We start from the raw sequence: 14,314 nt of genomic DNA, 5'->3' as shown, positions 1-14,314 counted from the left end.
TCCAAAACCCCATCAGAAAACTGTAGGAAATTATCACCTGGAGCCTAAGTATTCTCAGCAGATCCAAGTCAGCTGGGCTTGCCCCAGATGATTTCAGTTTCCCTTCCAGATTTATTCTTAGTTTTTCTTTTTTATGCCTGTTCTCTCTCCTATTTCAACTGTGAGCCTTATGTGGGTCAGGGACTGTGTCCAAACTGATTATGATGTGCTTAGTACAGTTCCTGACCCAAAGTAAGAGCTTACAAATACAAAACCTGTGATTATTATTATTATTATTATCGTTAATTATTGGTATTTGTTAAGCACTTACCATGTGACAAGCACTGTCTCTAAGTGCTGGATTAGATATTAGATAATCAGGTTGAGCACAGTCCCTTGTCCCCTCTGGGGCTCACAGCCTTAGTAGAAGGGAGAACTGGCATTTAATCCCTATTTTCAGATGAGGAAGCTGAGACAAAGATGAGTTAAGTGATTTGCCCAATGTCTCACAGCAGGCAAGTGGCAGAGGTGGGATTTGAACCCATTTCCCCTGACTCCTAGGCCTGGGTTCTCAAAAAAAAAAAAAAGACCCATGCTCTTTCCACTTGGCTGCATTAATTCCCAATATTATTATTGTTATTGTCATTATTACTTGAGGAAAAGAGTATTTGCATTTTACAAGCGGTTTTAGTCTGCTCCATCCTTCATGTCCTACTCTGGTTCATGAATGATGGTTTTTGTTGCCTCTTGGTAAAATTTCCCGAGTTTCCCTTATTGTATGGGTCTTTGAAGAAACAAGAATTGCTTTTTTACTCCAAGAAAAAAGAAATTAATTGTTTTGCTTAAACTACAAACTGGAAATACATTTGGAAAATGTTTAGAAGTCTAGTCTTATGCTGTCAAGTCATCTCCGACCCATGGCGACTCCATGGACACATAGCTTCCAGAATTCCCTACTTCCGTCTACAATCACTCTGCTATTATATCCATAGGGTTTTCTTGATAAAAATGTGGAAGTGATTTACCATCACCTTCTTCCACGCAGCAAACTTGAGTCTCTATCCTTGACTCTTTCCCATGCCGCTGCTGCCGAGCACAGTTGAGATTTGATTTGTAGAGGTTTGCCTTTCACTCTCTAGCCACTGCCTAAGCTGGGAATAGAATGGGTAGGCCTCTGCTTGACTCTCCCTCCCGTAGCCAAGACTGATAGGGTACTGGAAACTCACCAGGTGCAATCCTGAGATGGGATTTAGAAGTTAGACCTCCTTAATTATGAAGTACTTAGTACAGACATCTGCTTTATTTTGCTAAAACCAAACATTCTTGCCTAAGAAAAATCTATCTTCATACAGTTTTACATTTTACTGGTGCAGGCACTGCATTCGCGGAAAGCACAGAACACATTTCAACTAGTAAACCTTTTAGAAGAGATATTCCAACACGTTTTAAATTCTGAGGGATTAACATTTCAGTGAAGCGGATAACGTTTCCTAGAAAACCTGAGTTTGAATGTATTTTTGACTTTAAGCCTGAGCATAGGATGCATTTATTTAACATATGTATTTGGGAACTGGTGTGGCCTAGTAGAATGAGCTTGGACTTTGGAGTTAGAACTTGGGTTGTAATCCCAACTCCACCACTTGCCTATGGTGGGACCTTGGGAAAGTCACTTACCTTCTCTTTGCCTCAGTTTCTTCATCTGTAAATTGGAGATTAAGTCCTACTCCCTCTTACTAGACTTTGAGCCCCATGCAGGACAATGATTATTACCTCATTATTTTGAAGGCACTCCAGTATTTAGTACAGACTTTGGCCCATAGTAATTGCTATTATTATTATTCATTTGCCATAAAACTATGAAGAGTAACACACCAAGTCTCTGAAATGCAATGATTGTAAAATTCATTGAACATTATCAGAGATATTAATGTTAAATTCCAAATACTTCTACTCCTGTGACATGAGAAAATTTATAGGAAATGAAGTGGGAAATGTTTCAGCAAAATAAGAGCTGGTGAAGAAAGTGACTCAAATTTTGTGGCTAGTCTCTGGCCTTTGGACTGATCTTTCACACTTGAATTTTGTTTGAAACAGGAGAGAACTAAAGAGCCACATTGACCTGGTTTATTAGTGCTGCCTGGGCACCGAAGTGCTTACAAGTAATAATAATAATGTTGGTATTTGTTAAGTGCTTAATATGTACCAAGCACTGTTCTAAGCGCTGGATGTCACGACATTCTGAGGTGGTGATACTATATGCATTCTGGAGCAATACTCTAGCCATCTCTGTATAACCAACCTAATCCAGAACTGCTCTGGAGTCAGACAGCAGCTGTGGAAAGTCTGGTTACAGCTGGAGTGGTCTTTAGGAATGACCCTTCCCCACAGCACCTGTATATATGTATATATGTTTGTACATATTTATTACTCTATTTATTTATTTATTTATTTTACCTGTACATATCTATTCTATTTATTTTATTTTGTTAGTATGTTTGGTTTTGTTCTCTGTCTCCCCTTTTAGACTGTGAGCCCGCTGTTGGGTAGGGACTGTCTCTATATGTTGCCAACTTGTATTCCCAAGCGCTTAGTACAGTGCTCTGCACACAGTAAGCGCTCAATACGATTGATTGATTGATTGACAGTAGCAGCCCTGCTCTTGGGCTGAGGGAGATACTGGATTATTGTTGGATTACAGACTGCCCTATGCCAGGCTCAAGATTTTTCTGCTACTGTTCCTTGCTTGACTCAGCTCTAGTGGTAGCAGTAATGACAGAAGTAGCAGTAGTAGTAGCTATGGCATTATTGCATTTGGCATTTATTAAGGGCTTACTCTGTGCAGGGCACTATATTAAGCAGTAGGAGAAAATACAGAGGTGGGAATTAGATATGGTTCCTGATCCTCCAGGGGCTCATGCAGAGCACTATGCTAAGCATTTGGGAGAATACAAGACTAGACTGTGAACCTGCTGTCGGGTAGGGACTCTATATGTTGCCAACTTGTACTTCCCAAGTGCTTAGTATAGTGCTCTGCACACAGTAAGCGCTCAATAAATACAATTGAATGAATGAATTTGTATATATGTTTGTACATATTTATTTATTTTACTTGTACATATTTATTGTATTTGCTTTATTTTGTTAATATGTTTTGTTGTCTGTCTCCCCCTTCTAGACTGTGAGCCCGTTGTTGGGTAGGGACCGTCTCTAGATGGTTGCCAACTTGGACTTCCCAAGCGCTTAGTAGATTGATTGAATGAATGAATATGTATATTTGTTTGTACATATTTATTTATTTTATTTGTACATATTTATTGTATTTGTTTTATTTTGTTAATATGTTTTGTTTTGTTGTCTGTCTCCCCCTTCTAGACTGTGAGCCCATTGTTGGGTAGGGTCCGTCTCTATATCAATCAATCAATCAAATTTACTGAGCGCTTACTGTGTGCAGAGCACTGTACTAAGTGCTTGGGAAATACAAGTTGGGATGGTTGTCAACTTGTACTTCCCAAGCGCTTAGTCGATTGAATGAATGAATGAATATGTATATATGTTTGTACATATTTATTTATTTTGCTTGTACATATTTATTGCATTTATTTTATTTTGTTAATATGTTTTGTTTTGTTGTCTGTCTGCCCCTTCTAGACTGAGAACCCATTGTTGGATAGGGACTGTCTCTAAATGTTGCCAACTTGTACTTCCCAAGCACTTAGTACAGTGCTCTGCACATAGTAAGCACTCAATAAATACGATTGCATGAATGAATGAATGAGAGTTTAAGTGGGAATAAGGGATTGGGGACAGACACATCAAAAGTAATGAAACATTAAAACACAACACAGACACAGAATATAAGTTCAAAATTCAGGACACACTGTAGCCACAGCAACAGTTGCAGCAACCACCTGTCTTCCCAGGGTTTTGTGAAGGCCTCATGCTGTGAATGCACAAAACAGCAGATACCATGGGGGTAATGAGACAGTCCAAGAGTGCGTGGGTGCAGCTTTTATATCAGGCCCGGTGGACACGGGAGCAGTAGGTATGGTGGTGTTTACAATGGAGCAATCCTGCCTCCCCTCAGGTTCAGCAGGTTGGTCTGGGGAAGGCCTTTGGTGATGTGGACAGACTGGAACCAGTAGGTTTGTTGTTCTGGGGCTTGGAAGGCTACAAGGCTATGCAAATCTCCTCGTGTGACATGATGAAAGGACCTACCGCCCTGCCCCTGCCTGCCTCTCCATCTAATCCTATGGAAAATGGCCTTTAACTGTGACTGTATATACTTGCCTTGCAAAAACATTTTTATAAAATGTTTTACTGGTCACACACTATAAATCCATCAATGTATCCTTCTTTAGACTATATGCTCCCCTGCTAGGCTGTAAGTTTGTTGTGGGCAGGAAATGTGTCTAACAGCTCTGTTTCTTTGCACTCTCCCAAGTGCTTAGTATGGTGATCTGCACAAAATGATCAATAAACAAGATTGATAGATTTATATCTATTGAGTACTTACTGTGTGCAGGACACTGTACTAATCAATCAGTAAATCGTACTAAGCCCTTGGGGGACTACAACACAATTGGTATCCATGCTGTTTGCTGACAAGGAAGCTTACAATATAGTGGGGTGGAACAACAATAACAATAATTACAGATAGGGGAGCAGCAGATTATAAGTATATGTACACAAGTTTTTTGGAGATGAGAGTGGGGCAATATCGATGAGCTTGAGGGTATGAATGAAAGTGAGTTGGCAATACAGAAGGGAGAGGAAATAGGGTGGAAAGATAAGAGTCAGGGAAGACTTGGAGAAGTAGCATGGCATAGTGGATAGAGCACAGACCTGAGAATCATGACATCATGGGTTCTAGTCCTGGCTCTGCCATTAGTCTGCTGTGTGACCTTGGGTAATTCACTTTACTTCTCCATGCCTCAGTTACCTCATCTGTAAATTGGGAATTGAGACTGTGAGTCCCCTGTGGGACAGGGACTGTGTCCAACCTGATTTCCTTGTATCTACCCCAGTGCTTAGTACAGTGCCTGGCATATAGTAAGTGCTCAACAAATACAATAATTATTATTATATTATTTTATTAGAGCTTCGAGTAAGGGAGAATCTAGTTGGTCCAGTGGTCTATTAGGCGGGAGGGCATGAGCAAAGCGTTGATCAGATAAGAGATGAGACTGAGGTACAGTATGTACCCTGGAGTTAGCAGTGTGGGCTGGGTTGTAGTGGGAAAGGAGTGAGGTCCGGTACGGGGAGAGATGATTGAGTGCTCTAAAGCCAGTGACGAGGAGTTTCTGCTTAACAGAGAAATGGATAGGTAACCATTGGAGGTTTTTGACTAGATCTGCTGTTGCAGAACTACACTTCAGAATTAAATGATTTTACTTCTGGCCTGGTTTATGTTATATGGCAAGGTAACAGCTACAGTGTTATGCTTTGAAACCTTCAAACAGTCCTGGCAGCCTGGCAAGGGAATTGCAATAACAGAATCCTGAACCCCAAAGTCCATCAGGCAAAGGGGTGGATTTTTGCCCACACTTCCTAGGAGGTACTGGAACATATGAGGAGGAGATTAGCCTCTCTGACAAAAGACAGAGAGAGCCACCCCACTTCAGGGGCAAAACAGGGTTTTTCTCAGGGCAAGTTTGGGGTAGGAGCAGTTAGTTTAGCTTCCTGTGTTGTTCTGTACTCTGTCTGCTCCTTTGAGATCTAACCAGAAGTTGGTCCATATGGTAATGTATTTCTCTTTGCTTTAACTCTGGCCAAAAGGAAGCCAATCTGTGCTAATTTGGGTTTATTGTAATCCAAGCTCTCTTCCAGTCATGTCCCACCAATCAAAGCTTCAGGGTGGTCAGGCAGCTGAGAACATGGAGTTGTAATAGTATTTATTAACACTCTACTAAGTGCTGGGAAAGAATACACAAGGTGGGAATTATCAATGAATCAATCAGCTGTACTAATGGAGCACTTACTATGTGCAGAGAACTATACTAAGTGCTTGGGGGAGTACAATATAACAGAGTTGGTAGAAACGTTCCCTGCCCACAATAAGTTTACAGTCTAGAGAAGCAGAGAGACATTTATATAAATATATGAATAATAATAATGGCATTTGTTAAGCACTTACTACATCCCAAGCACTGTTTTAAGTGCTGGGGTAGATACAAAGTAGGTTGTCCCACGTGGGGCTTGCAGTCTTAATCCCCATTTTACAGATGAGGTAACAGGCCCAGAGAAGTTAAGTGGCTTGCCCAAGATCACACAGCAAACAAGTGGTGGAGTTGGGATTAGAACACACATCCTCTGACTCCCAAGCCCAAGCTCCTTCCACAAAGCCATGTTGCTTCTCTGTAAAAATAAATCCTGCAGGGCTGAGGGAGGGGTGAATACAGGGAGCAAATCCAAGGGCAAGGGAAACAGAGAAGGGAGTTTGAAAAGAGGAAATGGGGGTTTGGGGAAGGCATCGGAGGAGATGTGCCTTTAATAATGCTCTCAAGGTGGGGAGAGTGACTGTCGCACAGTGCCTAGCACACAGTTAAGCACTAATGCATCAGCCTTCTCTCTGATCTCCCATCCTCGTGTCTCTCCCCACTTCAATCCATACTTCCTGCTGCTACCTGGATTGTCTTTGTCCAGAAACGCTCAGGGCATGTTACTCCCCTCCTCAAAAATCTCCAGTGGCTACCAATCAATCTGCGCATCAGGCAGAAACTTCTCATCCTGGGCTTCAAGGCTGTCCATCACCTCGCCCCCTCCTACCTCACCTCCCTTCCCTCCTTCTCCTGCCCAGCCCGCACCCTCCGCTCCTCCGCCGCTAATCTCCTCACCGTGCCTCGTTCTCACCTGTCCCGCCATCGACCCCCGGCCCACGTCCTTCCCCTGGCCTGGAACGCCCTCCCTCTGCCCATCCGCCAAGCTAGCTCTCTTCCTCCCTTCAAGGCCCTGCTGAGAGCTCACCTCCTCCAGGAGGCCTTCCCAGACTGAGCCCCTTCCTTCCTCTCCCCCTCATCCCCATCTCCATCCCCCCATCTTACCTCCTTCCCTTCCCCACTGCACCTGTATATGCGTATACATGTTTGTACATATTTATTACCCTATTTATTTATTTATTTTACTTGTACATATCTATTCTATTTATTTTATTTTGTTAGTATGTTTGGTTTTGTTCTCTGTCTCTCCCTTTTAGACTGTGAGCCCACTATTGGGTAGGGACTGTCTCTATATGTTGCCAACTTGTACTTCCCAAGTGCTTAGTACAGTGCTCTGCACACAGTAAGTGCTCAATAAATGCGATTGATTGATTGATTGACTAAATGCATAAAACAAAAACTGAATCACAGTACCTCCAATCCCCACAACCCTGTAGAAATTACTTCCAAAGGGAAGAACTTAACTATCGCGAGGAACTGGTAGTCAATGGAGGCATCCACTTTACCAAGGCATCCAGATACTGTTATGATTTGGGTTGGAGATGAGTCAGGCTGCCTCTCTGAAAGGGAATTCCTGGCATGTGTACATGTGGATTTGGTGTCAGCTGCCCCTCTGATTTGACATTTGCAGCTATAAACCCCAGATGCCATTCCAGCAGCGGGACCAATAGACTCTGGGTCTCAGGACCCTGTTCATGACACCCCCTTACTCTGCCCCAACCTGAAACAATGCACAATCACCTGTGGTCCCAAGCCAGGAACAATAGGCAGCAGGTGAGGTGCTGATGCTGAGTATGAGCAAGGTGGGAGGCAGCCAGTTTAAGTGAGTGATCTCTATGAAGAGGAGGCTTCATTCCTCTCCTACTTGATGATGGCATTTGTTAAGGGCTTACTATGTGCCAAGCACTGTACTAAGCGCTGGGGGTTACAAGGTGATCAGGTTGTCCCATGTGAGGCTCACAGTGTTCATCCCCATTTTACAGATGAGGTAACTGAGGCACAGAGAAGTGAAGTGACTTGCCCAAAGTCACACAGCTGGTAAGTGGCGGAGCTGGGATTAGAACCCATGACCTCTGACTCCAAAGCCCGGGCTCATTCATTCATTCAATCATATTTATTGAGCACTTACTGTGTGCAGAGCACTGTACTAAGTGCTTGGGAAGTACAAGTTGGCAATATATAGAGATGGTCCCTACCCAACAGTGGGTTCACAGTCTAGAAGGGGAAGACAGAGAACAAAACCAAACATATTAACAAAATAAAATAAATAGAATAAATATGTACAAATTAAATAAATAGAGTAATAAATACGTACAAACATATATACAGGTGCTGTGGGGAGGGGAAGGAGGTAAGGCGGGGGGGATGGAGAGGGGGAGGAACTAATCCCAGCTCTGCCTCTTGTCTGCTGTGTGACCATGGGCAAGTCTATTTCTCTGGGCTCCTTCCACTGAGCCACACTGCTTTTCTTACGTACCTGCTATCACCTTCCTTCCAGAATCTTCAGGGAAGCTTGGTTGCTTAGTTGGCAAGGTCACCTTGATCCAATGCTTAGAACAGTACCAGCATTTAGAACAGTGCTTTGCACGTAGCAAACACGCTTAACAAATGCTGTTATTATTATTATTATTGTTATCTCAGGAGGCAAGACCAGGACAGCTCCCAGAACAGTCAGCATCCCTCCAGGCTCCCTGCAAAGCCCAGAGATTATGGGAGAGAGTTATAAGAATTTAGGTAACTCTGCTTCCACCACCCCACCCTAAACCACTCAGTTATGGTCTTCAAGAGCATAGGGGATTTTTACAAAGAGAAGAGTGACCACCTGAGAGAGGAGGATAAGTAGTTTGGGGCCAGGTTGCTATACCTTTAATACCTTCCACTGCATGCAGACCCTGGGTACTGAGGATGAGCGGCCTGACTGCTGAGACCCCACAGGGGAGCTGAGCGGCTTGGAGGGAGCTGATCAGGAGGAGGAGCCCCTGGGATCAGCAGCTCCCAGGAGGTAGAATTGCGGAGAAGGGACTGACTGCAGAGAGGTGCTGGAGAAGATGGAGCAGTGAGAGAAAGAGAGAAGAGACTACCAGTTCCTTGTCCTGGCCTATGGATATGGAAGCTGCTGTTTTGCTTGTGAGTAAAAAGCCTGAAGAAATGCAGTGTCCCATTCACGACCTCCAAGGTTGTGCTAGTCCACAAATCCCTTTCTCCATGGTACATGGGGTGTGTGGGGTTACCTAAATGTCCTTCTCAATGTCCTCACTGTGAAAATCCATCAGTGGTATTTATGGAGCATTTACTTTATGCAAAGCACTGTACTGAATGCTTGGGAGAGTACATGACTCAGTGGAAAGAGCATGGGCTTGGGAGTCAGAAGTCATGGGCCCTAATCCTGGCTCTACCACTTGTCAGCTGTGTGACCTTGGGCAAGTCACTTAACTTCTCTGGGCCTCAGTTACCTCATCTGTAAAATGGGGATTAAGACTGTGAGCCCCATGTGGGACAACCTGATTACCTTGTATCCCCCCACCTCCAGCACTTAGAACAGTGCTTTGCATATAGTAAGTGCTTAACAAATGCCATTATTATTATTTTTATTATTATTATTATTACAAGGTAGTGCTTTGAACATAGCAAGTACCCAATAAATATGATTGAATGAGTAGGAGTTGACAGGTATGATCCCTGCCTCACAGGAGCTTATAAGTGTAGTGGGAAAGTCAGACTTTAAAATGACAGGGGATAAATTTCAAGTTGATAGATTCATTTACACTAAATGCACTCCTAGTTGTATTACGTATTGTACAACCACATAACATGAATGGAATGCATGAGAACATAGTAATCATTATTTCTTAGTGGCTTGTTTTTTGACTTATCTCTTGAGTACAGAGATATGGGAGCTGGTTGTACTGTGATTAGGGAGGTAGGGGTTCATTTCATCTTATGAAGGAGAATGTGGTTTGATCTGGCCTGGGAAAGAAAAGAAGATTTGACTTGGTAAATGTGGAAGGAGGTCTGAGGTAGCGATGAATGGGGTAGAGAGAAAGCTAGCCTGACTGCTATCTGGTAGTAATAATAATTATGGTATTATTGTTCCAGTATTATTGTTAACAGTATTAACAATGTTAATGTTATTAATGGACTTCAGTCCATTATTGTTAACAGTAATTATGGTATTACTGTTCTAATCTAAGCACTGTGTCAGATACAAGATAATTGGGTTGGATGCAGTCCCTGTCCCACACAGGGCTCACAGTCTTAATCCCCATTTGCAGATGAGGTAACTGAGGGACAGAGATGTAAAATGACTTGCCCAACGTCACACAGCAAACAAGTGGTGAAGCACGGATTAGAACTCAAAACCTTCTGACTCCTAGGCCCATATTCTATCCACTAGACCATGCTGCTGAGAAGCATGCTCTCAATAAGCATGCCTCTGCTTCAAAGTAGTGTCTACTGTGATAGGAAAGTCAGGGTGAGGACAGCGCTTGGGAAGGAAGATGAGGAGTTACATTTTGGAGTAGCAGCATGGCTTAATGGATAGAGCATGGGCTGTGGTCCTGACTCTGCCACAAGTCTGCTGTGTGACCTTGGGCAAGTTACCTAACTTCTCTGGGCCTCAGTTGCCTCCTCTGTAAAATGGGGATTGAGTGAGAGCCCCTTGTGGGACAGGGACTGTGTCCAACCTGCTTAACTTGTATCTACCCCGGTGCTTAGAAAAGTGCTTGGAACATATTGAGTTCTTAACAAGTACCATAATAATAATTATTATTACTGTAAGGAGATGGAGGGTGTTCAAGGCCAGAGGCGGGATGTGGGCAAGAGGTTGATGGCAAGATAGACGAGATCAAGGTAGCATGAATAGGTTGTCGTTAGAGGAGTGAAATGTGTGGGCTGGGTTGAAGTAGGAGGGTAGTGTGGTAAGATGGGGGCAAGGGGAATGACTCCTTTAAAGCTGATGGTAAGGAATTTCTATTTGAGGCGGAGGTGAACGGACAGATAGTGGAAGGTCTTAAAGAGGGGAAACATGGATTAAATGTTTTTGTAGAGAAATGATCCAAGCATAAGAGCAAAGTGTGGACTGGAGTGGAGAGAGACAGGAGGCAGGGAGCTCAGTGAGGAAGCTGATTCCATAATTAAGGCAGGATAGGATAAATGCTTAGATTAACATGGTAGCAGTTGGTGAGGAAAGGACAGATTTTAGTGATGTTATGAAGGTTGAACCACAGGATTTGGTGACAGATTGAGTATGTGGGTAGAATGAGAGAGATGAGTCGAGGATAATGCCAAGGCTATGAGCTTGTTAGGAAGGTGGTGGTGCTGTCTACGGTACCGGAAAGTCATGAGGAGAACAGCGTTTGGATGGGAAGACAAGGAGTTTTATTTTAGACATGTTAAGATTGAGGCATTAGTGGAGCATCCAAGTAGAGATGTCATGAAGTCACAAGGAAATGTGAGACAGCTGAGAAGGAGAGAGATCAGGGCTGGAGATGTAGATCTGGGAATCATCCGCATAGAGATAGTAGTTGAAGCTATGGGAACAAATGAGTTCTCCAAGGGAGTTGGATGTAGATGGAGAATTGAAGGGAACCCAGAACTGAACCTTCAGGGACTCCTACAGTTTTGGAGTAGGAGGCAGAGGAGGAATCTCCAAAAAAGATTGAGAATGAAAGACCAGAGAAATGAGAGGAGAACCAGGAGGTGACAGTTTCAGTTAAGCCAAGATTGGATAATGTTTCCAGGAAAAGGGTCTGGTCAACATGGTCGAAGGCAGCTGAGAGGTCGAGGAGGATTAGGATGGAGCAGAGGTCATTGGGTTTGGCAAGAAGGAGATCATTTGTGATCTATGAGAGAGTGGTTTCTGTGGAGTGAGGGGGCAGAAGTCAGATCGAAGGAAGTCACAGAAAGTATTGGAGGAAGAAACTGGAGGCAGTGGGTATAGAAAACTCTCTCACAGAATGGGGCAATCACTGGAGGGAGCCATGGGGTTAAGGGAGGGTTCTTTTAGGATAGGGGCATCCATAAGCATGTTTGAGAGCAGTGAGGAAGAAACCTTTGGAGAGTGAACAGTTAATGATGATGCTCAGGGATGGAAAAAGAGAAAGAGGCAAGCATTTTGATAAGGTGCCAAGAGATGGGGTTGGATGCACAGGTGGAGGAGGTGGATTTTGAGAGAAGGCAGAAAGTCTCCTCTTGAGATACTGCTGGGGAAAACGAGAGAGTTGAAGAAGGGGCAGGAGGAGGGAGGGATTGAAGAGAAGCAGAGAAGGTTTTAGGGCAATCACACCTAATATTTACAATTTTCTCAATAAAATAAGTGGCCACGTCATTAGGTACAAGAGATGGGAGAGTTGGTGGAACAGGGGGTTTGAAGAGGAAGTTAAATGTCTGGAATAACTGGAGAGGGCAATGGGCATGGGTGTCAATAAAGCTGGAGAAATGATTTTTCCAGGCAGAGTTAAAGCATGCAAGGATGGATTTCCGGTGGATTTCATTCATTTAATCATATTTATTGAGTGCTTACTGTGTGCAGAGCACTGTACTAAGCGCTTGGAAAGTACAATTTGGCCACAGATGATGAGGTCATTCTGATTGGTTGAGGTGGGAGAGAAGAACATGATCTTTAGTGACTTAAGTTCCACAGGGCATAAAAAATTCTGGGACCTGAACTGGAGGAGAAGCAGGCACATGGGAATTGTCTACTGATAATCAGACAAATTTTTCTTTTGGAGCTTTAAACTATAGCTTTGGTATCTCAGTTCCTAGCCTTTACAGTTCATAATACTGATTCTTTCCTAGCATCCCAAGTCACATAAACTCATCAGCCTTCTTTATGACTTACATACTTAGTACATCCCTATCCTCAGACATATATATTTATTCAGTTGTGCACTCATTTTGAATTATTCTGTTCATAAATACTTTTCTCTGTCTAACCCCTTGGAGGGTAAATTCTTTGTGAGCAGGGAATGGGTCATTTAATTATGTTGTAATTCCCAACCACTTAGGGGGCTCACAAATGTTATTACTACTATTAATAATTACCATATTGAAGCATTTACTCTGTGCCAAGTACTAAACACTGAGGTATATATAAGATAATCAGGTCCCACATGGGGCTCACATTATAAATAGGAGGGAGAACGGATATTGAATCCCCATTTTGCAGGTGAGGGAACTAATTTCTCTGTGGCTTAAGTAACTTACCCAAATTCACACAGCAGGTAAGTGGCAGAGTTGGGATTAGAACCCAGATCCTCTGATTTCCGGGACTGTACTATTGGGAAGCAGCATAGTATAGTGGGTAGAGCACAGGCCTGAGAGTCAGAAGGTCATGGTTTCTAATCCTGCATCCGCCACTTGTATGCTGTGTGACCTTCGGTAAGTCATTTCACTTCTCTGTGCCTCAATGACCTCATCTGTAAAGTGGGGATTGAGACTGTGAGATCCATGTGGGACAGGGGTCTGTATCCAACACATTTGCTTGTATCCACTCTAGGGCTTAGCCCAGTGCCTGACACATAATGGTAATAATAATAATAATAATAATAATAATGATGGTATTTGTTAAGTACTGTGGTGGGTGGGGGGATACAAGGTAGAGAAGCAGCATGGCTCAGTGGAAAGAGCCCGGGCTTTGGAGTCAGAGGTCATGGGTTCAAATCCTGCTCCGCCACTTGTCAGCTGGGTGACTTTGGGCAAGTCACTTCACTTCTCTGAGCCTCAGTTCCCTCATCTGTAAAATGGAGATTAAGGCTGTGAGCCCCACGTGGGACAACCTGATCACCTTGTACCCCCCCAGTGCTTAGAACAGTGCTTTGCACATAGTAAGCGCTTAACAAATACCATTATTATTTTTATTATTATTAGGTGATCAGGTTGTCCTATGTGGGGCTCACAGTCGTCATCCCCATTTTACAGATGAGGTCACTGAAGCCCTGAGAAGTGAAATGACTTGCCCAAGGTCACACAGCTGACAAGTGGCGGAGTTGGAATTAGAACCCATGACCTCTAATTCTCAAGCCCGGGCTCTTTCCACTGAGCCTCGCTGCTTCTCTATTGGCACATATTAAGAGCTTAACAAATGCCATTATAATTATTATTACTTATTAAATCTCTACTTTGCTCACTATCCTGTTTGGTAATCTCATTTGGTCCTGATTACTTGGGTCTTTACAGAGCTCTAATTGAGGTACTGTATTGAGTTTCTAATCAAACATGTTCCTTGAATCACTCTGAATAGAAAGTGGCTGTGAGTCTGATACTAGTTTGGTGTTATACCATTAAATGGTCCCAATCTCTGTCAGCAAAGTCTTCAGAATCTATGTATAGGACAAACTAAATAAAATCCAGGTACTTCACAACCAGAGATTCCAGTATGCGAATGTTTCTTAGCCCAGATG

This window comes from Tachyglossus aculeatus, chromosome 1 (genome assembly GCF_015852505.1).
Source record: "Tachyglossus aculeatus isolate mTacAcu1 chromosome 1, mTacAcu1.pri, whole genome shotgun sequence".
Classification (NCBI taxonomy): domain Eukaryota; kingdom Metazoa; phylum Chordata; class Mammalia; order Monotremata; family Tachyglossidae; genus Tachyglossus; species Tachyglossus aculeatus.
This window is presented reverse-complemented; position numbering follows the sequence as displayed.